Consider the following 24,700-nt stretch of genomic DNA (forward strand, 5'->3'; position numbering starts at 1 on the left):
TTCTTTTATGGTTAATGGCATTAATTCTGCAGGATTCAAAGCGCTACACCTCATAATTTGGATATGGGGCGCGAACAAGATAATCTCATATCTTGTCAATCTAGCAGAGGTGAGGTGTTGCGTCTGTGTCATATTTAATAGAACGTCTATGGCATGTGGCACCATCAGAATTAAAGTGTGCCCCAATACCATCCCTTCCATTTGTTTCACTGATGCAGCAGCCGCCGTGACAGATCGCAAACATCGTTGTAGTGCGTGCGCTACAGGGTCCAACGCAGAAGAAAAATAGCCGCACAGCCTATTTCTTCCACCTTGTTCCTGTGTCAAAACCGCCAATGCACATCCTTCACTTTCACACACAAATAGTCTGAAAATGTTCTTATAGTTCGGCGTACCCAAAACTGGAGCCGAGCATAATGCAGTTTTGAATCCATCAAATGCTCTCTGACATTCCTCATCCCACTCCAAAGGCATAACCGCATCTTTTCTAGTCAAATTCACTAATGGTTTCACAATCAACGCAAAATTACCAATCCATTGTCGGCAATATGAAGCCATGCCTATTATGGCTCTGACTCCTTTTCGTGTCTTTGGAATAGGCATACAAGAAATACTTTCTATGCGCTCTGGCGTTAGTCTTTTCCCTCCTTTCGAAAGTAGGTAGCCCAAATAAACTACCTCCTTTCGATTATACTGAAATTTCTTCAAATTAGCTTTATGGCCATGTGCCGCTAGGTGTGACAGTAGTAATGCAGTGCTTTCTTTACAAATCTCCTCTGTGGCTGCAGCTAGCAATAAATCGTCTATGTATTGCAAAAGTACACAACCCATGGGTAATTCCAGCATGTTTAGTTGTTCTTTTAATGCTCTACTGTAAATACTTGGACTTTCCGTATAACCTTGCGGAATCCGTGTAAATGTAAATGATCGTCCTCCTAATGTGAATGCAAACAAGTATCTACTGTCCTTGTCCACTGGAATACTAAAGAATGCGTTCTTCAAATCTATTACACTAAAATATTCTGCTGAAACAGGTATCATTGTCAATATTGTAGTGACGTCTGGCACTAGAGGAAATTGCGGATGTACTACTTTATTCAATGCGCGTAGATCAATTATGAAACAGTATGGTACCTCATTACCTCCTTTTTTATAAACCGGAAGGATCGGGCTGTTACATGTACTGCCTGTGATGTCCTCTATTACCCCTAATTTCACCAAATCAGTAACAATACTCTTCAATCCTTTCTCGCCTTCAACCGAAATTTTGTATTGGGGTATTCGTGGTAGGGTAACACCTTCTTTTAAAATAATCTTTACTGGCTCTATCTTTAAACATCCCACATCGTTGTCATGCATTGCCCACATACAGGTTGGTACTTCACTTAGTTCCCTTGGTAACGCTTCGGACATGAATTCTGACACAGGGGCATCGTGTGGCCATATCGTTAGAAACACTCTGTCTGCCCTGCAATGTATAACAGAACCTAGTTTTTCAACAAATTTAATCCCAACAAATTTTCTCCACAATTTTCTGTTAGAAGGAAAGGACAATGTTCGGTAAATGGTCCTATGGTAACTGGGACTGGTTTGGACACTGGGTTTATGACTGGTGTACCTGCGAACCCTACGGAAATATTCTTTTGCCCTGACAGTGGTATATTCGGAACCAAGTGATGGTCTATTGAACACTTCTGTGCTCCTGTATCTACAAGAAAGCGGTGTTCCTCATTCCCGACTCTCATTTCTACGTAGGGTCCTCTCTGATTCACGGGAATAGACACTGGTTCCTACCTCTGTCCTGGGCTGCCCTATTGGGGAAATAACACATTGTCCGATGTGTAATCATTACTATTACTGTAATACGTGTTTGGCTGTGTATCGAAAACATTTCCATTCTTCCCTCTATTTCCCCCACTCTGATTTCCATATTGTTGATTTTGCTGTCCCTGACTCTGGTTTGGGGCATTTTGGTTTTGGCCTTGGTTTTGATTACCTCCATTATTATGATGCTGCTGCATACTATTCCTATTTGGTCCATTCGCTCCTGGGTGTCCTCCATGCTGTCTCCTCTGACCAGACCCATTTCTATTCTGTAGATGCAGGCATTGCGCTCGCCAATGTCCTTCCTCTTTACAATATGCACACTGATTCGGCCCCACTGTTCCCCCATGCATATTCAAACTACTCCTTACTTGTGCGTTCCCTCGCCCTCTATTATGTCCTACTACTTGCTGCAATAGTACCTGTGTTCTAATTAGACATTCCTTCAAGTCTGCCCCCACCTGTTTTAGCAACGATAATTTGTTCACCATCTCCTTCTGCCCCGGCGATGGTAACTGCTGCTGTTCATTATGCAACCCCTTTTCCCCCTTCCCAGGTCTCCCGACTTCCCTACTCCTGCACGCGGGTGTAGTAAACACTTTGACAGGTGCAGTAAATGTTTCGACATAATCATTATCTAATTCATCTCTAAGCTCAAAAAGTCTATTTCCCAATTAGCTGTTTCCATCTCTCCACCAAATATTCACCCATGCTTTCCAACACTACCTGTCTTTCGTTGCTTCTACGAAAGTCATATATCGAAGCCAATGTTGCCGTGCCATCATTCCCGTCTATATACATCTCTGCCTGTTGCTGCAATTCCACCTTCCTTTCTTTGCTGATTGCGCTGCGGGTTACCCTCGTGCACTACCGTTGGTCAGTCCCGCCTCTTGCCCCCACGGTTTCAACTTCAACCCCGGGAGGAACGGACGGTACCGAGTCTGTGTCTAAGGCGGGAGGTGCGGATGGGACAATGGGAACAGCGGGTGTCTGTTGTGGGCCTGGTTGGCTAGTAGGAAGTGTTACGTGCGTGGTCTGTGGCTGTGGGGGAGCTTGAGCTACGGGCGGGGTCTGGGCAATAGCTACTGACGTATCTGGTCTTACTTCTGATCTTGGGCCTTGTTTTGTATGGGTCAATATATTTTCTATCAATTCATCTGTCATGTGTAATTCTCGTTGTGGGTATATCTTTTCTATATTCAACTGGTCACACCTGCCTGCCCTTCTTAGACTCTCAGTCCACTCCTCCTCCTCTTTTTCTTCCGCTACCTCACCTTTTGATTTATGCCTGCGCGCATGCTTTGCTCTGCTTTTAAATCGGAGCATTGCTTCTTTTCTCCAGTCTTTAATAGTTTCAAATGCTGCAGGACACGCTTTCCTTCTTATCAACACCCTTTCCAAGTTATCTATCCTCGCCATCTCAAAACTACCATTAATCGGCCACTGTTGGTCTTGTTGCTTTCTGGTTTGCCTATGCCAATTCTCACAGAATATTATCGCACCCACTCCATACTTCACATACATCTCATACGCCGGCGTTCCCCCAGGTGGTACAATTTGGCCATTTTCCAAAGATTGTCTACCACAGCGTAAAAACCCTGCTAAGGTGGACAATACCCCAGGCATGTTTCAACCTTCCCCTTGGTTAATCAACCTTACCTAGGGCGTTTGATTTTGCAAAGTCAACCCTCAACCAATATCAGGATGCTTTGAATCGGGGAAGGACTCACCTGATAAATCAAGTCGTCTGTATACTGACGAACCAAAGGACGTCGTGTCTGCGTTTCTTGGCTTCTGCCTCGTTTCAGGACCCTCGCCTCCTTGTTCTCTAGCCAGGCACGTCGATCAGGGATGTGTGCAGATCTGCAAAGGAGTCTCATCACTTTTACAGGGCACCCCGAACACCTCTTGATCCCGGCTCGATCGTCCCGTCCTCGCCGTTCTCTGCCTTTCTCAATTACAATGTTACGCGAAGGAACAAGTGGGGGAGGGTCCCTATTCGGGCGCCATCTTGAAAGGGGCCCCTAGGGGACCCTGACGTCTATGGAAACAAGGCAGGTCACCACACACGATAGAGATGCCAGACACGAGGTTGTATTCCCAAAGCTAGGGTTTTATTGCAAAGCAAAAGTCTTAGTTGGCCAACTCGGTTCTCACGCCCCGCAACGTGTATCTCTAGACCTCGAGGGACGCAAGAGAATGAATTACGTACATCAGTTACATATATACAAAATGCATATCAAACAATCAGCTATGACATGTATAACACCCCTCTTCATTGGGTTTCTTTGAACTTGGTGTGATGATGGACATCTCCGACCACTATGACACCTTCAAACATCTATTCTAGTAACAATTTGCAATTTGTGAGTGCGTAGGCATCTTTCGGTTTTTGAATAGAACATGGCGCTTCTGTTCTTGGAAGAGAACTACATACAAAGGGAGTTGCATTCCAGACCTTGCTATCTATCAGGTGCTATTCGTGTTCTGGGAGCCGACATGCTCTTAGCGGGCTCAGCAAAGGCGGGCCGTTAGAAAAGCATAATTCAAGCCTTTAGCAGTATTATTCTAACATATTCTACCATATAACGAGACTGGCTGGCAGCTGTGATATGATTAAATGCTCTGCGGCTCTGCTTCAAGGCTACATTAAGGAGGGAGCCGGGCATTCTTCCTTGCGCTGCCTATGTTTGTGTTTCAGCGAAACTCTTGTTATCCTCTCGGCCCTGCGGCCTTGTCCTTTTCATATACAGACAACAATGTTCCACAGTCGAGCAGTCTAAGCGGAAAATATACTGCGAAGCAATAGGAACAGAAAGCAATGAGCAATGGTTACAAAACAAAATGGCGATTCTTGTTACATCAAAATGGCCGTTCATTGGCAAACTCGAAAACCTATATTCTGTCATATTGTGCATGAGACGATTGGCCCACGGCCACCAAAATGCGTTTGCGGTCTCAAATTAGATTTCTAGACTGACATCACGGAGCCATTGCTCCATCCCAGCGCAGTGGACGCTACCTCAGACGAAGCAGGCAGCCCAGGCTCGAAAGCTGGCACAGCGAGGTCTGATGGACAAACAGTGGTCTTGGGGGGGGGGCGTGGGAGAAAGGGGAGAGGAATTAAAGATGAGAGAATTATGAATGTTGCATTGATAATGTTGCAAGTTTGATTACACATTGTTAAAACTAATAAATAAAGAAATTTTAAAAAAAGTACGGACAGGGACACCGCACCACAAAGCCAAATTGTCATTAAGGCCTCTTTCCACGCCATACTGGAGCAGATCTACCACAAAGTGATCACCCACTATGAAAACTGTGCATCTCGCCATTTCTGCCAGCCTCACTACACAGAGCAACGAAACAAAATATGGCCACTTTTTCCTGTGACGCACACTCTAACCACCTGATTGGACAATTGCAACAATCGCATTTCCATTGCCCAGCATGTTCAAAAGCGCAGAATGTAGCACGTGCGCCTCGCAAAGTATTGTGAGAGCTGCGCCCCAGTAAATCATGAACAGTCCTTCTTCCCTTTCCACTATCCTCTTCCCACCACGCCCTTATTAGGTATCGCTAAGTACTCACACATGCATCCACCAATGCCCTCCAAGACTTCAGCATCTTACAATGTGAGTTCTCCACAAGACTTCATATGTACCGTTACAAAATCAGCCTGCACATGTGGCACGTCCAGTGGAAAGTTAAGTGAAACATTCCAGGAGTAATACATGCACATTCATCCACATAAGCACCCATCACCACAAAAGAAAGGTATCACATTTTTTTTGCCAGTATGTTTACAACTCTGTTATAAGTGTCTCTGCAAACGATATCTGCCTCTAAGTGTCCACTACGTGTTTAAAAAGCATACTGATGTTCCTCCCATCTCCTACCAGGAAGTGACAATTTGTTGGTATGTGCTTGCAATGTTTTCATTTACATTTACCCATATCATACAATATATAAGCAAAACAGGAACTCTGTTCTTTCCTTCCCACAATTCTACGAAAATAGTTCCCCATTAACCCACCTACTACATAACTCATTAAAAGAAGGCACTAAAGCCACCACTGAATGTATCTTAGCAACCTACCGTCACTTTCCAAAAGGTCAGTGTCTGCACGGCTGTGGTGCTTTCTACGTCGCACTGTTGCCACAGGCTCTTTTTAATTCTGCCAGCTTCCACTCTGTGCCCTCAGAAACTCATCCATACGAGGACTGCACAACTTGTCCTTGGCCTGAACGGCAGAGATTGTATAAATATAAAATAAAAGCCTTGTGCATTATGCAGAAGGCCTTCTGGTTCCTGGAATCTCAATACCTTGCACTCTCACTTCCTAAATATCTGCTTGCTCCAGCTCTTCCCTCATCCGCCTCCTACTCCCTGTGGGTCAGTTGCTTCTGCACGCAACGAGATGCTGGTACATGTGTTTCTTCTGCTGGGGCCTCCCTGTGGAACACGCTCTCTGTCTCCCTGGACCTTGGGGAGAAGCATTGTAGACTCTGAAAGCACCTGAAAACCTTTCCATGTGCTCCTTCTTATTCCCCTCCTCTCTCGTGCTTACTTCCTGGCTAAAAAGAATTGTGCATTGGTTTCCTACCCACAATGTAATCTGTGCCCTAGCACACCTCCTTCCCTACAGTTTCACCCCTGCACTGACTTTCTGTCAATCCCCGCACTTGTGGACTGTTTTCTAGAACCCTAACAGTCCAGCCACCACTTGATGTGTACACTTATCCTTGCACTTGCCAGCAACGACCGTAGTTGCATGTATTTCTATTTTTTATTGCTCCCATGTACTGCAGTTTTCTCTCCCCCTTCCCGTTCACTTGAACACTCTCAATGTTAGCTGGCCTAGAGAAATCAATGTCTCTGTGTGGGCTCCGTTCCACCTCCCTTTCCTCGGCGCGCCAACACACACTTGTATGTAGGCGCAACACAAATGGCACAAAATACCATAGCACATCATATCATATGATGCACACACTGCATTTATAACAACATGATACCTGCCACGTACCTTGTACACTTCACAATATGGTCTTCCCATTGTAATGCATGTACTACAAATGGCAGAAAGGTCATCCCACAAAAGCAGCAGTGAATGTATATTAGCAACGTTAAGCAGGTGCGTGCAGTGCATGCATACAAACAGGATGCATGCCCCTTACCTTGCACACTTTCACTATAGCCTCCTACATTTATCTGCACAGACCATCTGTCACAGTGTTTGTGTAAACACTACAACCAGCAACCACATTTCCCAGTGGCTTAGCCTCCACAGTGCCAGTGCTATAGCTGCCATCCTAAAAACAGCCAGATGTGCCATGTCTAATCGTCAAAGTTCTGCGGAATCCGTGGCACTATGGTGCTAGAAATTGGAGGGGGAGGGTGTTCAGAGGGTGTTAGGGGGAATGTAAGACAGGGGTGGGGATTGTCTTTAGGATTGTCTCTAAAAACACTTATACTGGATGGTACAGATGCTTCAGATGGTGCGTTCCCTTCGGATGGTGCGGACTCTTCGGATGGTGCAAATGCTTCAGATGGTGCGGATGCTGCGGATGGTGCGGATGCTGCAGATGCTACGGATGCTGCAAAAGCTGCAGATACTACGAATGGCGCGGATGCAACAGATGTATGCTATGTACCTGTATCCCCATGTTATCTGTATCACATGTTTACCCGCTATGTACGCCCCTCTGTCGTGCTCTCGTACCTAGTCTCAAGCGCTTTACTGATAACCTCCATATCACACTACTACGCTTACTCTCTCCTAGACACCATCACTCAACTAGAACACAGCTAAACCATGATAAACTCGGGATAGCTATTCTCATACTAACATGACCCCACAAACACCTCATCATCCTTGTAAAACACAGCTACCTGAGCACATTCCGGCTAGCTTAGGCGTCTCCTCAGGCCTAAGAAAGCCAGAACTCAGTCTGGGTGCCCACCCTCCAGACTGAACACATCCAACTGATTTCCTCAGCACCACACCTACCGCTAAGTAGCAGCTATCACGCAACAACTACACCAGCTGCACACATATCCGGTGCGCCCACGCTCCATATGACACTCTCTCTCTCTACTGACTTGAACTGCAGTTCCAGAGGGCGTTGAACCTACCAGCGATTTGAGGTCATACCAATGATATATAAGGCGCTATATGAATGCCAAATAACATAACATAACATATATTTCTTTTCTTTTCGTCGTGTTTTTGTTATGTACGTGCATTCATACATTGTGTTTCTTGTTTTTCTCTCTTTTGCTCACTGTCGATTTGCTTCTCCTACTGACATTTTTCTGGACTAAAGATGAACGCTTATCTTACATTTCTACAGGATTCTCTGCAACACTTCATGCAGAGTGGCAAACACAGCAGCATTGCCAATGGAAGTAAAAAAAAAAATGGCATTTCCTTGGAACCACTGTAAATCTTGCTGGTTATTAATGCTTTCATAGTCAGTGCTGAACATCCCAGCACTGCACATAAACTTGCACATGCTTCTATTTATCCAACATCTCCCGTCCTCTGGCTGTGGACAAATTACACGGGCATGCTCCCATTGTCCTCTTGGTGTCAGCGATGAAAAAATCACCTTTGCAGTAGGAAATATCTGCATCACAGCTGTCATCAACTTCTTTAAGTAAGCGAGCAAACGTGAGCATGACATGTATCACAAATGTAGTCCTCCATAATGCAAGACCATCATATCTACAGTACCAACAGAGGCCACACATTTGCAAAGGAGATCCATGTACCCGAAACCCTGCTCATAAACTGTGCCCCAAAAATCCTGCACTCCTTCCAACTGAAAGCCAGTATCAAACCTCTTTCCACAGCATACCTGTGCAGATCGTGCACAAAGGTATCACTGACTATAAGTACTCACCGTCTGTCCATCTCTGCCAACCTCACTGCATGGAACCTTGGGTAAATATGTCACCAGCCCTTCCGGTTAACCACACTTTCGAATCCTCATTGGAGAATCCCTACAGTTCCATTTGCGAAGGCTCCATGCTCAGAAGACCATGATGTGGCACTTGTGCTTTCCCAGCCACGGCCCAGTAAAGCCGACACAATACTTCTTCTCCTTGCACTCGAATTTTCCAACACTCCCTTAGTGGCGCCTATTGGCGACTATAACATTTTCAAAAACGCCTGCACCAATCACATACTGAACTTCGGCATTGCGCACTATTATTTCTGTACACAATTCCATATTTCCCGTTAAACACTCTGAGAACACATTGCCTTTGCTTCCAAAGCCCTTCCACCAGAACCTTTTCCTACAGGAAGCCCTATTTCAGCATCCACAATGATCCTGTGGAGCCCCAGCACACCTTTCGCCATGCACACAACAGTCCACCCTTGCCCACACCCAGCACAACACTATGAATCCATGCATGCAACCATGTTATGTTATGTTATCGAAACTTGTATAGCGCACACTCGCCCGAGGGCATCATGGCGCTAAGGAGCTCAGAACAGTTTAAATCAGTGAAGAGAAAAAGAAGGGAAGTAGCTAAAAAAGTAGCGTCTTCAATTTTTGCCGGAAAGAGAGATGATCAACAACCTTCCGTAACTCGATGTGAGCACCTAACATAGTGCACAAATGTAACATGCGCTTCAACCCAACTCCCTCACACCATAAAGCACCCATTCACGAAAACAGGTCGCAATTAGCAGCATCCACAAACATACCATAGCCCCCATCACCCCTCCCCACTGCCATTCACAAAGTATTGTGTCACTACCAACATAACCACAACATTTTCACAAAATTGGCCCTACTTCAACAAATCTGCACACAGCATAGCAAAGAACCCATAGAAGCTGCACTTCAACCATACCCTCTGCCATACTCCCAGTATGCACACACTGCACCCAGTACCCACTCTGCGTGACTTTTCATTGCACCATCTCCAATCACACATCCAACACTTTATCATGTACTACCAGCGACCTCACCTGCGCAACTAAACATACACACCTACCAGCTCACTTCTACTGCTCTATGGCGTCTGAAATGTACTCCACAACCATTCTTCACAGGTCACCACCCTCTACCAGATGCACAGTCAAAATGTCATTAGTGCCGTGGCTTTCCTCAAGTCATAGGCTCTTCAATGCATCGCCTACAGCCTACGACCTTCGACCATGCACCCAATAGGCTAGGCCTTAAACACAGGCACTGCAACGTAATGGCACTATGCATGTGCCCATATCACCAAGTACTCCAATCCACGTACATACCACTGCCGCCACCACTCCTACCCAACCTGCACACGCATCCACCAATCACATACTGAACCTCTGCATTGCACCCATTCACGAAAACCGGTCACTATGAGCAGAATCCACAAACATACCACAGCCTCCATCACCCCTACCCACACCCATTCACAAAGTATTGTGTCACTACCAACCTAACCACAACTTTTTTACAACATTGGCCCTACTACAACGATTCAGGACACTGCATAGTAACCAAGCACAATGAAGGTGTACTTCTACGATAGCCTCTTCCATACTAACAGTATGCAAACCCAGCACCCAATGTCCACACTGCATGACTTTCCATAGCACCATCTCCAAGTACACATCAACAACTTTACCATGTTGTATCAGTGTCCTCACCTGCAAAACCAAACATGCACGCATGGCAGCCCACTTCTCCTGCTCTATAGAGTCTGAAATGTTCTCCACACCCATTCTTTACAGGTTACCACCCTCTAACTGCTGCAGAATCCAAAATGCATTACTGCCGTGTGTCCCCTAAAGTCCTAGCCTCTTGAGTGCATGGCCTACGGCCTTCGGCCATGCACCCAACAGTCTAGGCCTTTAACACTCTCTATGCTACATAATGGCACCATCCATTTCACCATGTCACCAACTTCGACTATCCACATACACTATGTTAGGCAGAATCACCTGCAGTACCCTTTGGGAGCACTACAGGCAATTAAGACTACAAATGTAAGCACAATTTCACCTGTGGTACACGCCTGTACTACACAGTAAAGTGGTAGCGATGGCTGAGCAGCCAGACTTATCTCAAGAGTTTAAGTGAGCAGTAGAACAAGTTACACAAAGGACCAACCAATACAGTGATTCAAGTAAACACTTACTCAAGGTTTCTTAGTAAAAGAATATACATTTATTTACTCAATCATTTATAAAACATTACACCAGCATAAGCAGCCCAATATCACACACTAATACATCACAAAAATCCAACCGGTAAGCAACTGAACAAGTAAAGTAGGAGCAAACTGGCACTTCAGATGCTTAGAAAAGGAAGGAGAAGACAAGGTTATAAGAATAGACAGCCCAAATACATTCATAGACAGGGCAAAGGGTTTCAGTTAAATACAACCAGCAGTTCTTCTCAACAGGTCTGGGCCAAAGCCAATGGTTCAGAGTCTTTTGTATAGGATAGCACAGTTCTGGTAGATAACGGTTAAGTCTTTGCCATGGATTTTTAAAGAATTTAGCTAGGCGAAAAGTTTGATGAATGTTTAGGGAAAGACAAGCCTTCGTAGTTGAGGAAAGTTTCACGCACTTTCTGGATGGCTGAAAAGATTTCCGGAGCGCGTTTGCACAGTACCTTTTTAAAGGAAGAAAGCTGCAGCTGAGGCAGTTGTTCCTGGCAGTTTGAGCAGATCTCGCTGTTCCTGAGCTTCAGTCGTGGGGACAAGAAGGAGGACGTCGAGAGGTTCCTGAACTGTCCAGGGAAGAGGCCAAAAGGTGTAGCAACACATTGGTTTAAGGTGTGAGTGCCTTAAAGTCCCCCTGGTTTCCTTCCCTCTGGCTATCCGGTTTTCAACAACAGTCTGAAGAAAATTCGACCAGAATAAGATGGTGTCCAGGTTCCCACCAAACTCAAGGGAAGATGTTAACCTTGAAGGGCGTCTATGTCGGCGGAGTTTCAGGCAATTCGGACCTGCAGCAGGGCTTCACCGGTCGTCCAGGAGTTAAAGCAGTCCTCTTCCTTCCTCTCATCTTCGGTACTTTTGTTCCAGTGGTCGACTCTGCTTTCCAAGTCCCAGAGACCTGCTTTTAAAGTTTTCCCCCCATTCATTCAGCCTGGCTGTCACTCACCCAGCAGGGTGGCTGTTCTTGCCGGACAGTCAGCCAGCCAATCACATCGGGGTGCATTCAGGTCTCCTAGGAGACTAAGCACAGGGAGTTTCGGGCACCTCCCTCACATCCTGTCCACCCCAGACACTCTGGCACCAGAGGAGGGCTTCAGCACAGAAGCCCGGCAAAGGGCACAAACAAAGGAACCAAACCTGGTTTGGCGTGCAGTGTTACACACAAGAAAGACTTTTCCTAAAAGAAATGGCGAAAAAAGATGACCAGAGTCTGTTTTTACAGATTAGTCTGGGGCGCCATATTAAAAACATGGCTTCCCCTGATTTTGAGCTACAGTTGTTAGCAGTCGCGAAAAATCACAGTAGTTGATCTAAACCACTGCCACTAGCCATTAAAAATAGGAAAAGGGAACATTTTACTGTTACATGAGTGTTTTGACTCAGGGGAAGCTAAGCAACCCCTCCAGCACTCTATAGTAAGATAGGGTGTGCTGGGTCAGTAAATTTAAAGAGACTAGTAAAGTCAATTTAACTTTACATGCCCTGAGAGACAGTAGTCATTCTCAGGGAAGGTATTTAAACCTTTGGGGAGTCTGAAAAGACACCCCTGTGCTACTGCACTGAAGGTGCTGTGTGACACACAGAAAAAGATGATGCCACTGGAGTTGTTTAAAAACTCCATAACCAATCAACACAAAAGTAAAACACATTGAAAATGAAAGGTTCAAAGCCCCAAAATATAACAAAAGAGCTGGAGGGCTCTAAGGTAAAGGGAATTTAGCACTTGTGTGAGAATTCTCCCTAACACACTGTACTACTGCCACCACTACTACCCAACCTGCCCACCGCCATGCAACTATGCAGCAACAAATTGCACCAGTTACCATAATGTAGAAAGAAAACACTCTTTTCTGCCCCCCCCCTATGCACTTTCATTCACATACTAGTGCCTTCCCCACTTCCATTCCCAAACTATAGTGCCACTGCCAAACTACCCACAATCGGTTCGCAACACTGGCCTACTGCAACCAATGTGCACACACCGCAAGCACCACCCTGTACCGGATGCACACCCACACTTGCGTTACTACGGTGAGTATGCTAAAACCCTACGCTCTTCAGTGCTTGTCCTACAGTCTACGGCCTTTGCCCATGCACCCAATAGACTAATCCTTCCACAGACCCAACACAACTTCCTTCACCCATGCATGCCACCATGTGCCCAACTACCGCATTCCATCCCCATAGCACAGCCTCCCACAATCCCACCCAACCTATGTCATGTGCAATTGATTCCCCTTCTAAAATGGACCTGCCACCACTCACCACGGAAAGAGGTTGTCGCAAACAGGTTGCGGCAAAAGTTATCGTGCTGTTACGGCACCTGCCTCCAATCACCACACAAAGTACTTGCCTGTCCAGCTACCCACGACTTGACGCAGTACGTGTGAAAACTGCAGGACCTCCTCCGTCTTCTTCCACCTACCTACATATGTCACATGAACCATTTCTCACTCCCCACCCGTTCCCTCCCTTCTTGCCCCCAACACATGCAGTATGGTACATTTACCAGACCCTTCTGCCGCTGCACTGTCCTCCGATACACCATGGCGGCATTTCCCAAAAACTGTAACGCACAGCATGCTTCCCTCCAGCCAACCACCGGCCGTGTCCAATGTTTGCCGACATCACGGCATACCGCAGGCCAATGACACTTCGGTCCGTGGAGCGAACAGGGAAATGGGTCCGCGAAGCGAACCCAGATATCATTAATTTTTTGGCCCGTATATTTCAGTAATTTGAAACAAAAGTACTGGTTGGATTTCCACCAAACACACAAAAGCACGCTTTCTCACCCAAGCCCCCGATCCTGCTGCAAATTTGGTAAAAATCTGTCCAGCCGTTCGGGCTGTAGCCGTGCGCAAGGTTTTTCCCCATTCAGTCTATGGGAAAAAAAGTGGGACCCCCCCTGTAACTTTGCCCCTTCCCTGCATGAAACCTCACCCAACTTGGTGAAAAAATTCAGAGCCAGTCATATACTTTTTTTGCAAAGTTTGGTGAGGATTCATCCAGGGGGGGGGGCAAGTTATAAACCGCCAAAAAAGTGAGCTTCCTATGAGTTTAGCAACTTAACCATAACTACACAGCTGCTACTGAGGGCCGTGTAATTATAACATTTGACTGGCCTCTTACCTGTCCCAACCCCGCTTACCTGAGCTGCAGATCACTGTGGTGGGCCTGTATTTGAAATGGACAAGGGACGAAAAGCTAAAGGTTAGGACAGGATGGATTCCCTTCAAACCCCCCTAGAGAAGAAAACATTCAAAAATATAAAAAGTATTTTTTAAATATCTAATAACAGTTCAAATATTTTGAAAATGCCTGAAAATGTATCCAAAGTAGTGGAACTGTTAACAGTAAAACATACAAGTAGTGGAATAGCGCTCCTGACCGTTCCCGCTCACTTTGACCACTGTATGGACTGTCACTAGAGAGAGAAAGAGAGAAGAGACTGGTCGAAGAAGGGCTGATCTCCCTTTGTGGCAGAAGCTTGACCTTTCGTCTGGGACTGAGAACGAGTGAGCTCTTGCCAGTGACTAGTCCTGTTCTCTGGTTTCACTTTGTTCTCTGTCTTCACTTCCTTGCGTAACTGCTGCAGACTTGTGGAGTGCCAGACAGACCCTACGTATCACAAGATCTGCACCTCTGCCCCTGCCAATATCCTACAAAGTAATACTTCTAATTCTAAAAGGAGACCACCTATCTTGATACAGTGCAGTGCATCACACATGAAGGATAAAACATTGCACCGAGGCACCAATCACAATATGTCATGGCGTCTAAGAAGCCACACTTTAAAAACATGTAAATATATTTTGATTGCACCATTGCAAAGGATTTCCTGTTGATTTTTTACCACTGATATTTCTCTAGTGAAGTGCGTGACCTTATTGAACTGCAGGACAGTGGCAGTTGTGGGATTGGCAATGAGTCTGGGGTGTGTATGACTTAACCAGAGCTCTGCCCCATGTCAATGGCTAAAGCACAACAGTGGGAGCTTCATCCACCCCCACCCCACCAACGCTGTACCCAAAAACCTCTGGTTGTCACTCCCTCACTCTCTACTCTATTCATCTTACTTTAACCCTTTTAAACCTCTCCGTTTCTACTGGCCACACTGTCTCTCCTTCCCCACACTTGCCATCCTCTTTTCCTTCTTTCTCCTCTTCCTCTCCTGCTTTGCCCTCTCCCCACCTTTGACATCATCCTGTCAGGCACACCATTATAAGATGTCTGTGGCAGCTTGCCATCTTGCGAGGGTGTGAAAGCCATGACTTTTTAAAAATTCATAAATAAAATGATACAGGTCATTATGTTTCTAACATGATACAGGTCATTATGTTTCTAACATAAGGAGGGGCTGCTAATCAGACCCTCCTTATGTAAAGCTCCATGCAATAACCATAGCGCAGCCATGTACTTCCCTGCACCAGTCTACTGACAAATGCATCTCCTGCTCTTCAATGGTGCAGAGCAGGTCCAAGGGTTACATGTACATTCCATTCCTCTCCTGTGACATAAAGTCGTGGTTCCACCAGTGGCAGCTGGAAGAAGACCAGCAGGATCATCATATTCATTAGGCATGACTGGTGGCCCTTAGAAGACGGGCCTCCTCATTTTGTGTTACGTCACTCATGTCACTTTTGCTGAACTGATCAAACTTTTCTCTCATGCTTTTCATTAACTTTTTGAAGCTGTGTTTATAAGTGTTGTATGAAATTCTAATATTATATATTTGAATTTTGAATTATCATCATGTTTTGTTTTAATCAACTGTTAATGAAGTTTTCCAAATCAGTATTTATGTATCCATTATACCTTTACCGGAGTAATTCTGTGGTTATGATGTGTGGTGTGTTAGGTTATGCTGGTGGCTAATGCTGGAAGAATGTAACCTGGCATCTAGTGGGAGCACCACTGCATAGAAACTGTGATAGCGTATTATTAGTTTGGGATATTAGGTAGCACTAAAGCACTATCTTTAAGACGAAACTATTGTCATTAAAATAAGAGCTTTAACATAAGAGCTTAAAATGTGGTTTTTGAATGAGGGTCTGTAATGCATTTCAATGGAGATGACATTTAAGGAGGGTTACGCAGTTGTTCGGTTATTGAATCCCTGTAAATCCAACAGATTGTCCACAAGATTGTGGAACTCTCCCGTCCCCTGCACACCCTTTATACTGTAGAAACAGTCAATATTTCTATACAATAGTAATATTCAGTTTCTTTCAGAAAAAAGAAGAAATTAATGAGAGAAGCTAATTCATGACACTATTATAATAAAACAGAATGATGGGGACCATCGGTTTTAATTGAATTTTAAATTAATTGTTACAGATATGAATTTCAATTCATTCATCATCCAGTCTTTGTAAACATAATAACATAAATGTATTCATTTTGAGGTTACATTCAATATTATAATACAAGGGCATACAAGGTACTCATCACACTTTCTATGTAATAGGCTTTTCACATGATATATCCAAAGAAAGTAATGATGAATATTTTCTCGACGCGTTTCGGGGTGTCCCCTTCTTCAGGAATTGATAGCCCTCTTCATTGCCGTTAATCTTTGTTTCGTCTATAATGTATGATACAATGATCAGATTTTAGATTCTCACTGATAACTGTCATTTAACTCTTGGGAGAAATTTTTAATAATAATCACCTGGATGTTCAATGTGGAATATCCTAACTGGATTTATTGTCAATAGCAATATCAGCTCAATAATGGTTATACAACCTGTAGATGTGATAAAAAGACAATAGGGAAAGCTCAATTAAAAACGGGATCTTAATTCATGAAGGAAAATCTAGTCATGTAATATCTAAGAAAAAATATTACCTTTCGGTATTTCTGTAAGAAGCTACTACATCCATGGAATGGGTCGCTGTGGTATGTAGAGAGTCCTCAGGTACGGAGGTAGTGCAGTAATGGGCGATTCCTCAACTCGTGTCTGTAAAGACGCGATCTTGTATACTATATAAGATATAAGAAAACAATTAGATGGGATAATTGTGTAGAGAGTATTCTGTGAAGGCCTCTAGGCTCATGGTATGCAATTGGGGAGCTGTTTACAAAGGATTCTCTTACCTCCTTCCTGAGAAGATGGCCGGTGCTGTAGCTCGAACCGTTCTACGCGGTTTTTCACTAAAGATGGCCACTATTTACATTATGACGTCATCACGTCGAAGCGTGACGACGTCACAATGTTTAGAACGTCAACGTGTGACGGGAAAACAGACGTCATACGGGCATATTTTAGAAAACAATGTGTGATTAACCAATAGTATATAGGTGTATATCTATACCGGTGCAGGGAGTTTGAGTCAAATGAAATAAAGATGAAAAGAGTCGGAAGATCAATGTGAGGAGTGTCTCATGTAACTTCTGGGATATCTATTGTTTACCACGGACAAAAATTAATCGAATATTGGACATCCGTGTGTTTACTATTTCAAGAGAAGCATGCTCACATTCTATGGTCTGTAACTTAATACATCCTATGTCAGTAAAAAATCATCCTAAGTGAACTGAACAAATTCAAAAATGTATTTAACAGCAATTGATATTGTATCCACACTGGGTTTCTGATTGGGTCAGGGGAAACAGTATTTAGTTACAAAAATGAGGCTAAACTGTAATCTTCGTTCATCCCATTGGGAGCTAGACTGTTTAGTCTCTCTATCCAGAAGATTTCCCTCTGGTTCATACGTCTGGCATGATTGCCACCTCTTGGGGCTCTGTTCACAATTTCCAAAATCACAACCTTTAGTTGAGAAATATTATGTTTCTTTATGGAAAAATGTCTTGCTACAGGTGAGTTAACACTGTTGGTACGTATGTTACTTTTGTGTTCATTCCAGCGCTCCTTGGCTTTCCTTTGTGTCTGTCCAACATAGTAAATGCCGCATGGGCAGCTTAAACCATAAATGATTGATTTCGTGTCACAAGTGGCAAAATCCTTAAGTGGGATTTTTTGGCCATTTGATGGGTGTCTTACATAGCTTCCCTTCATTATGTTGTTACAATTGCCACAACTGAGACAAGCAAACGTACCTATTTTCCTCTTGGTGAGGGTTCTTTGATTGTCCACTCTCGGTCTTTCTGCTTTAACTAGGCTATCCCTGAAGTTCCGACCCCTCTTGTAGGCGATTATGGGTGGTTCAGGAAAAAGTCTCTTTAGTTGTGGATCCAATTTGATTATACCCCAGTTCTTCTTGATCATCCTTGTTATGTGATGACTCTGTGCTGAATATCTTAAAGCGTAGAGAAATGGGATCTCCTTAGATCTATTTCTTGATATACGGAGGTCTTTCCTCTCCAATGTGAGTGTTTTTTCTTCTGCTTTCTTGATGATAGACTCTGGATAACCTCTTTCCTTGTATATTTGTGTCATCAATAGGTTTTCATTCCTCAGGGTGTCAGTTGTTGAGATAATTCTCTTTAGTCTAAGGAATTGACTGTAGGGTAAATTATTCTTTAAATGCGTCGGATGATGGCTCCTGAAGTGTAACGTGTTGTTAACATCGGTGGGTTTGTGATAAATATTGGTGATTATCCCATCTTCCCCAATCTCTAGTTCAACGTCCAAAAAATGTAGTTTAGGGGTTCCAATTTCCATTGTGAATTTGATTCTGTCGTGGCCTAAATTGATGTATTTCAGGAATTCCTCTAGTTCGTGATGTTGTCCTCTCCAGATGACGAAAACATCGTCAATGTATCTTTTCCAGGTGATGATTTTTTTGCTAAATTTTGTTGGTATCAAAATCCATTTCATCTCCAAATGGTACATGAATAGATTGGCATAGGCTGGGGCCATTGCTGACCCCATTGAAGTTCCTGATGCTTGTAAATAGTACTGCGTCCTGTATCTGAAATAGTTGTTAATGAGTATAATTTTGCTTAATTTCATTAGGAAGGTTTTGTTCGCTTCACATTCATTTCTTAGTAGGCACCATTCGAGTGCTTCCAAACCGTCTTGATGTGGGATACATGTATATAAACTCTGTACATCAAACGAAACCAGTAGATCATTTCTGTTAATATCTGTTAAGGTGTCTAGGTGATTGAGAAAATCTGTGGTATCTTTAAGATATGTTGTGGTTGTTTGGACTATGGGTTGTAATGCCTTGTCCACATAAACTGCTAGTGGGTTGAAGATACTATCAGTTCCCGCAACAATCGGTCTGAGGGGGGGTTTTGTCAAGTTCTTATGTATTTTTGGCAGTCCATAGAAGATTGGAGTAATAGGATGTTCATTAATCAAAAACAATTTAGTCTTGTTGGAAATCCATCCTTGGTCCTCAGCTTCCTCAAGCGTAGTTTCAATAATGCTTGATATTTCTCTGACCGGATCTTGTTCAATTTTTATGTACGTGTTCTCATCTGTTAGGAGCTCCAAAATCTTCTCCTCATAGTATGTAGTGTCCATAATAACTATGGCCCCTCCTTTGTCTGCCGGTTTTAGGGTCAGGCTTCTGTCATCCGCAAGGTTCTTGATGATTTCATTCTGCCTTCTCCTGGTGTTGTAGTTCCTTGTTTTGGTGAAATTAACCCTTTTGAGATCTTTTATCATCTGTTCTTCAAACATTCTGATGGTTATGTTATTGACTTGAGGGTCGAAATGACTCTTGGGTTTCATTTCTAAGTATTGATGTGGCTCTTGTGTAGTGTTGATTCCCATTTGTGAATCAAAAAAGACTTTGAGTCTCATTTTCCGTGCCAGTCTATGAAGATTGATTTTTTCTTCCAGCAAATTGGAATTCTGGGTTGGTATAAATGTTAAACCTAGGTTCAATGTGTCCGTTTGGTCTTTGGATAGTGGTTTTGATGAGATATTAACAACTAGTTGTTTGGTTTGTTCCGCGATCTTAGATTTCTTATTGCCTCTTCGCGTAGTCTTTTTTCTAAAAAAACCGAGGGAGTGGTTTGTGCGTTAGAGGTAGTCGCTTCTTGTGATGTATGTATAATCGGTCCACTTTCCGCGTTCTCCCTATTGATGACTTCGTCCCCACTTGTAGGTATTTCGCTACTGGATCCACTTGATTCTTGTCCCGGTGTTGGTGTTTTGTGGTTTTGTGGTCTTCTACCTGGTGCGGTTTTGTTTTGTGCGTAGTATTCTTGCCAGGAGTATACTATGTCCTGAAGATAATCCAACGTATCTCTTCTGAATTTTCGGACTTTGCGTTGTTCTATGTCCTTTTTGTAGTTGTCCAATGTTCTGTTCACTTCCTCTATGATGGTTGTTAATTCCTCTTTGTTTTTAAATTTCGACAGTTGTTCTGTCAGGTCTTCGATTTCTCTGTCGAGTTTGCTGACAGATTTTGCTAATTCCTCGATTGTCAATAATATAAGATCCAAAGAGCATTTATTTAAGATCTGCTCCCATTTCTTCACAAAGTCTGGGTTGTCCTTGCACAGTGTGGGTCTTAAATATACCCTTAGTCCTCTTGGGATTCTTTGTGCTCGGTAGTATTGTGCTAATGTAGTAGCGTGTAGTTTTTGCGATATCTCCCTTCTGATGACCCTCTCCAATTGTGTAATAAGTTTCTCTGGACTAGTCGTTGTTGGTGTGGTTGTTTCAATTTCCTTCAAAAGCCCTAAAATTCGTGTGGCTTCCTCTTCATTAAATGCCAAAGTTGTGGCGTGTTTTTCTGTAATTGCATTGATCTTTGAAAAAGACATCCCTTAGGGAGGCGGAGGTGATTGTTAGTATTTCTATTGGGTGCTGCTATGGCTGTTGTGTCACTCCCTAAGTATTTTTAGGGGGGGGGGGGCAGAGAGCAAGAATCCAATATTTGTGTTGCCTAGCGCACACCTAGGTTTAAGGTTTTTTTACAAAATTTGTTGAAAATTTACGGGGTGCCGGGGAGAATAACAACCTTGACACTGGGTTGTTTTAACCTATGTAAATCCAACAGATTGTCCACAAGATTGTGGAACTCTCCCGTCCCCTGCACACCCTTTATACTGTAGAAACAGTCAATATTTCTATACAATAGTAATATTCAGTTTCTTTCAGAAAAAAGAAGAAATTAATGAGAGAAGCTAATTCATGACACTATTATAATAAAACAGAATGATGGGGACCATCGGTTTTAATTGAATTTTAAATTAATTGTTACAGATATGAATTTCAATTCATTCATCATCCAGTCTTTGTAAACATAATAACATAAATGTATTCATTTTGAGGTTACATTCAATATTATAATACAAGGGCATACAAGGTACTCATCACACTTTCTATGTAATAGGCTTTTCACATGATATATCCAAAGAAAGTAATGATGAATATTTTCTCGACGCGTTTCGGGGTGTCCCCTTCTTCAGGAATTGATAGCCCTCTTCATTGCCGTTAATCTTTGTTTCGTCTATAATGTATGATACAATGATCAGATTTTAGATTCTCACTGATAACTGTCATTTAACTCTTGGGAGAAATTTTTAATAATAATCACCTGGATGTTCAATGTGGAATATCCTAACTGGATTTATTGTCAATAGCAATATCAGCTCAATAATGGTTATACAACCTGTAGATGTGATAAAAAGACAATAGGGAAAGCTCAATTAAAAACGGGATCTTAATTCATGAAGGAAAATCTAGTCATGTAATATCTAAGAAAAAATATTACCTTTCGGTATTTCTGTAAGAAGCTACTACATCCATGGAATGGGTCGCTGTGGTATGTAGAGAGTCCTCAGGTACGGAGGTAGTGCAGTAATGGGCGATTCCTCAACTCGTGTCTGTAAAGACGCGATCTTGTATACTATATAAGATATAAGAAAACAATTGGATGGGATAATTGTGTAGAGAGTATTCTGTGAAGGCCTCTAGGATCATGGTATGCAATTGGGGAGCTGTTTACAAAGGATTCTCTTACCTCCTTCCTGAGAAGATGGCCGGTGCTGTAGCTCGAACCGTTCTACGCGGTTTTTCACTAAAGATGGCCACTATTTACATTATGACGTCATCACGTCGAAGCGTGACGACGTCACAATGTTTAGAACGTCAACGTGTGACGGGAAAACAGACGTCATACGGGCATATTTTAGAAAACAATGTGTGATTAACCAATAGTATATAGGTGTATATCTATACCGGTGCAGGGAGTTTGAGTCAAATGAAATAAAGATGAAAAGAGTCGGAAGATCAATGTGAGGAGTGTCTCATGTAACTTCTGGGATATCTATTGTTTACCACGGACAAAAATTAATCGAATATTGGACATCCGTGTGTTTACTATTTCAAGAGAAGCATGCTCACATTCTATGGTCTGTAACTTAATACATCCTATGTCAGTAAAAAATCATCCTAAGTGAACTGAACAAATTCAAAAATGTATTTAACAGCAATTGATATTGTATCCACACTGGGTTTCTGATTGGGTCAGGGGAAACAGTATTTAGTTACAAAAATGAGGCTAAACTGTAATCTTCGTTCATCCCATTGGGAGCTAGACTGTTTAGTCTCTCTATCCAGAAGATTTCCCTCTGGTTCATACGTCTGGCATGATTGCCACCTCTTGGGGCTCTGTTCACAATTTCCAAAATCACAACCTTTAGTTGAGAAATATTATGTTTCTTTATGGAAAAATGTCTTGCTACAGGTGAGTTAACACTGTTGGTACGTATGTTACTTTTGTGTTCATTCCAGCGCTCCTTGGCTTTCCTTTGTGTCTGTCCAACATAGTAAATGCCGCATGGGCAGCTTAAACCATAAATGATTGATTTCGTGTCACAAGTGGCAAAATCCTTAAGTGGGATTTTTTGGCCATTTGATGGGTGTCTTACATAGCTTCCCTTCATTATGTTGTTACAATTGCCACAACTGAGACAAGCAAACGTACCTATTTTCCTCTTGGTGAGGGTTCTTTGATTGTCCACTCTCGGTCTTTCTGCTTTAACTAGGCTATCCCTGAAGTTCCGACCCCTCTTGTAGGCGATTATGGGTGGTTCAGGAAAAAGTCTCTTTAGTTGTGGATCCAATTTGATTATACCCCAGTTCTTCTTGATCATCCTTGTTATGTGATGACTCTGTGCTGAATATCTTAAAGCGTAGAGAAATGGGATCTCCTTAGATCTATTTCTTGATATACGGAGGTCTTTCCTCTCCAATGTGAGTGTTTTTTCTTCTGCTTTCTTGATGATAGACTCTGGATAACCTCTTTCCTTGTATCTTTGTGTCATCAATAGGTTTTCATTCCTCAGGGTGTCAGTTGTTGAGATAATTCTCTTTAGTCTAAGGAATTGACTGTAGGGTAAATTATTCTTTAAATGCGTCGGATGATGGCTCCTGAAGTGTAACGTGTTGTTAACATCGGTGGGTTTGTGATAAATATTGGTGATTATCCCATCTTCCCCAATCTCTAGTTCAACGTCCAAAAAATGTAGTTTAGGGGTTCCAATTTCCATTGTGAATTTGATTCTGTCGTGGCCTAAATTGATGTATTTCAGGAATTCCTCTAGTTCGTGATGTTGTCCTCTCCAGATGACGAAAACATCGTCAATGTATCTTTTCCAGGTGATGATTTTTTTGCTAAATTTTGTTGGTATCAAAATCCATTTCATCTCCAAATGGTACATGAATAGATTGGCATAGGCTGGGGCCATTGCTGACCCCATTGAAGTTCCTGATGCTTGTAAATAGTACTGCGTCCTGTATCTGAAATAGTTGTTAATGAGTATAATTTTGCTTAATTTCATTAGGAAGGTTTTGTTCGCTTCACATTCATTTCTTAGTAGGCACCATTCGAGTGCTTCCAAACCGTCTTGATGTGGGATACATGTATATAAACTCTGTACATCAAACGAAACCAGTAGATCATTTCTGTTAATATCTGTTAAGGTGTCTAGGTGATTGAGAAAATCTGTGGTATCTTTAAGATATGTTGTGGTTGTTTGGACTATGGGTTGTAATGCCTTGTCCACATAAACTGCTAGTGGGTTGAAGATACTTCAGTTCCCGCAACAATCGGTCTGAGGGGGGGTTTTGTCAAGTTCTTATGTATTTTTGGCAGTCCATAGAAGATTGGAGTAATAGGATGTTCATTAATCAAAAACAATTTAGTCTTGTTGGAAATCCATCCTTGGTCCTCAGCTTCCTCAAGCGTAGTTTCAATAATGCTTGATATTTCTCTGACCGGATCTTGTTCAATTTTTATGTACGTGTTCTCATCTGTTAGGAGCTCCAAAATCTTCTCCTCATAGTATGTAGTGTCCATAATAACTATGGCCCCTCCTTTGTCTGCCGGTTTTAGGGTCAGGCTTCTGTCATCCGCAAGGTTCTTGATGATTTCATTCTGCCTTCTCCTGGTGTTGTAGTTCCTTGTTTTGGTGAAATTAACCCTTTTGAGATCTTTTATCATCTGTTCTTCAAACATTCTGATGGTTATGTTATTGACTTGAGGGTCGAAATGACTCTTGGGTTTCATTTCTAAGTATTGATGTGGCTCTTGTGTAGTGTTGATTCCCATTTGTGAATCAAAAAAGACTTTGAGTCTCATTTTCCGTGCCAGTCTATGAAGATTGATTTTTTCTTCCAGCAAATTGGAATTCTGGGTTGGTATAAATGTTAAACCTAGGTTCAATGTGTCCGTTTGGTCTTTGGATAGTGGTTTTGATGAGATATTAACAACTAGTTGTTTGGTTTGTTCCGCGATCTTAGATTTCTTATTGCCTCTTCGCGTAAT

At 42.9% G+C, this 24,700-nt stretch overlaps 1 protein-coding gene across 1 annotated transcript in view; it reads left to right on the top strand.

Moving 5' to 3' along the window:
• The window catches only part of LOC138541074 (calcium-activated chloride channel regulator 1-like), a 275,621-nt gene that overhangs the window by 223,739 nt on the left and 27,182 nt on the right, over nt 1-24,700 (top strand). The gene's annotated exons all lie outside the window — the stretch shown is intronic.

Source organism: Ambystoma mexicanum, chromosome 1q (assembly GCF_040938575.1).
Source record: "Ambystoma mexicanum isolate Mex_15411 chromosome 1q, UKY_AmexF1_1, whole genome shotgun sequence".
NCBI lineage: Eukaryota > Metazoa > Chordata > Amphibia > Caudata > Ambystomatidae > Ambystoma > Ambystoma mexicanum.